Raw genomic sequence first — 3,426 nt, 5'->3', positions numbered from 1 at the left:
ATATATATATATATATATATATATATATATATATATATATATATATATATATATATATACACACACTATACATGTGCATTGCAGTAATAAGAGTACCATCGAACCACTGACTTATTTTATTTCACCCTGCTTTCACTATAAACTGGCAGCGACGACGAAAAGGAAGCTGATGTCCACAGATAAAGTATCAGTGACTCTACTGTATGGTGTTTTAATAACACTTGTTGAAGGGTGGATTCATTTTTACACGAGATAAAAGAGGCTGTGCCTGCTGACAGCTATGTTAAAAGTGATATCTCAGACTGCCTGAGGAAATAGCTGTACTCTTCATATTTTCTCTAATAAAAATATGGACTCATTTGAATCATTATTGATTGATATTCGGTCTTTAAATAACAATGTATAACAATGTATTTGATGGAAAGGTAGAGTTCAATATATAATCCATCAGCAAATTTTTTGCTTGTTTTAGTAGAGATTATATTTCTTAAGTTATACACATAAAGAAAATGGGGGTGGGGGGGTAAAGAAAATAACAGGCAAAGCAAAAAAAATAATAATAATTAAAAAAAGAATTATAGTAACTTTGAAATAACCATAAACTATTCTTATGTAAGGCAGTGGAACTTCATGAGGACTCATCAAATAGTATATTTTATCACATGTTGTGTTAGCCAGCCAGCTAGACTTTTACAGTCAATGATTGAATAGACCTATCTATGTTTGGATTGTATGCTCTGTGTAGTTTGTTTATGGGGAATAATAAAGATGTGTTTTTGACAAAGAGCGGTCATGTGTGAAGGTAAAAGCGTGGAGCATGTGTTGTAATTTTGACAGTTTTTTTTTTTTTTTAACAGCTGTTACAAATGGAACAGGGTGGATCATAATAACTTAGTTTAATATCTCGATTGGCTACTTGAATAATGGTGAATAGTCAACATTTAAGGTGCATTTAACTAAATGTCCAAAACATGAGGAAAAGTTAAATAAGCCCCAGTTTTTATCTCTGCATATGTTCATTAACTCTGCACATCAAATATTACCTTTGAAATGAAGGAATATTTTTTATTTCATAATTTACTTTATACCCTGTTTTAAAGTTCACAATTTTTTGGCTACTTTTTCCTACCCAACATCTAGACAAAATCTCCTCTTGAATAAATCAAGGAATTTTCTGAAAGAATAATCATAAATATTAGTGTCATCAATAACTATTATTATTTTCTTTTTTCTTTTAACAGTGTCCCGTCTGGCGATGTTGCAATATGAATAAGTGTCTTGTTGCCAAAAAGAGCCCAACAGATTTTGCTTTCACAAGTAGAGCAGTAGGGTTATTGCCATAGTGTTCCGCTTGATTTATGCTTTTAAATAGCTTTATTATAATTCATGCAGGGAGTATTACAGATTTTATGGACACTGCAATGTAAGTAGAACAGCAAAGAAATAGAAAAGGTGAAAAGATGAAAGAAAGAGGAGATAAAAAGGGAGATATAAGGGAGATAACAATAAAACATCTTCAACCTGCTTAATCACCTGCAAAGAGATGTAAAAAGAACAGCACAACCAACGGATATAGTATAAGAGATACAATAAAATAACACCTTGATACAGTCACTGGAGTATAAGCAGTACTTTTTAATCTGACATATATACTGTGGTAGCTGAAGATAAGAATATGGGCTTTCTGTATGGAAGTTTATCTCTAAGTACCTGGAACCAAGCACCTGTAGTTGTCTGTGAGAGTGCACTTGTGCATGTAAAGTTTTAGCCTCGTGAGACCATGCTGATCTTGCGAGCTTTCAAGGTTTTACTCACAGATCAGTCTGGCTACTTTCCGTTAAAGAAAATTTGGAGCAGTTCACCAAACGAACGTCCAATCAGCGTTGGCTTTGAGGCGGGTTGAGGTGTGACGCAACGAGAAGCGCGACAGTTCAGTCTAAAAAACATGGCAGCTTCAGCCGATGAAACTGCCGTTAGCGTTTCTATCGAGCAAGTTTTGTTGGGATTACAGAGTATTTCTTCACTGAAAGAAGCAAATGGCAAATATCCTTTGCCGACATGTTGCTTATTTGCTGAGTTAACAAGCCTTTTCCTGCAGCAGCAAGAGTAGCCTGGCTAGTGGTTGTGTTTTCGTCGTCGCTCTGTTAGTAAGTTATATGCTTCGTTGATCTGATTGGTTTATTTGGCCCGTCTATCACCAACATCACAAACATCAAGATTACTTCAACGGAAGGTTTCCAGATGGATATGCGGAGCAAATCCAGCAAATCAGTGCCAGCGTGCTTTAAGTCGGCCACCATCATTCCGGTCCCAAAGAAGCCTCAGGTGACCTCACTCAATGACTACTAGCCTGTCGCTCTGACTCCACTCATGACAGTATACATGGCACTATGGATTGGTCCAGTGAGGTGTTAAAAAGGCCTGTGTGGACAGCCGCTAGCTGATATGCACATACCTTGTGCACCCGCCCAGGTATGTTATCAGGTCCTGGAGCCTTCCTTCGGTTGACTCTCCTCAGAGTTTTCCTCACTTCAGCTACGTCCAAGTTTAGTGCCTCCTCCCTCTGGTGTGGACAAGCTTTCACTTTTCCACACCAGGAAAAGGTTTAGTGCCTTAACCCTTCCAAAGAAGTTCTTTAGTTTAGGAAGCCAGTGTTTGCTGCATCTAGAGGGAGTGTGTGTTGTAGTCCGTGATCATCTGAATGCCTTTCCACATCCTCCTGGTGTTGTTGTCATTGTGGAAAAGATCCTGGATCTTCTGGCTGTGGTTCTGCTTCGCTGATCTGATGGCACGATTTAAGTTGGCACACACTGTTCTCAGTGCCTCTTTATCACCAGACCTGAAAGCTGAGTTCAGTGCTTTTCATGATTTCCTAACCTTTCCATTCAACCAGGGTCGTAGGTTGGGCCGGGTGGTGATGCTGATTTTTGATGTTGATGTTTGTTTCTATCGGCGTGGTATAGAGTTAGCCCCTCCAGGCTAATAGTATTAACCGGTATTGCTGGAAGCAGCCAAGACTCCATCAGAACCATGGCACAGCAGTTACATATATCTTTTGTTGAAGAGAGTTAGAGTCGGAGCTTATCCATTTTGTTACCCAACGAGCAGACGTTGGAGAGCAGGATCAATGGTAGCGGACGTCTGTGGGGATTTCTCCATAGTTTTGCCGTTAGCCTGGCTCTGCAGCCTTGCTTTCTGTAATGAGCTCAAAACCTTGGACCCAATATTCAAAAACAGACAGATCTGGATAGTTCAAAACTAGCCTTTATTGAACAATCTTAGTATGGCTGCTCGTCAGCTGGGACAGATAAACCGGATCCTAAGTGGGAACAGAAACTCAGGCGGGTGACTAATAAGGGCTGATAACAATTAAGAGAAAATAGTCATTGACCTGTTTCTGAGTGGAGCTGAAGTCAGCAGAGGCCG

Source organism: Cyprinodon variegatus, unplaced genomic scaffold (assembly GCF_000732505.1).
Source record: "Cyprinodon variegatus isolate N-32 unplaced genomic scaffold, C_variegatus-1.0 Scaffold991, whole genome shotgun sequence".
Taxonomy (NCBI): Eukaryota; Metazoa; Chordata; class Actinopteri; order Cyprinodontiformes; family Cyprinodontidae; genus Cyprinodon; species Cyprinodon variegatus.
Note: the sequence above shows the minus strand (reverse complement) of the source record.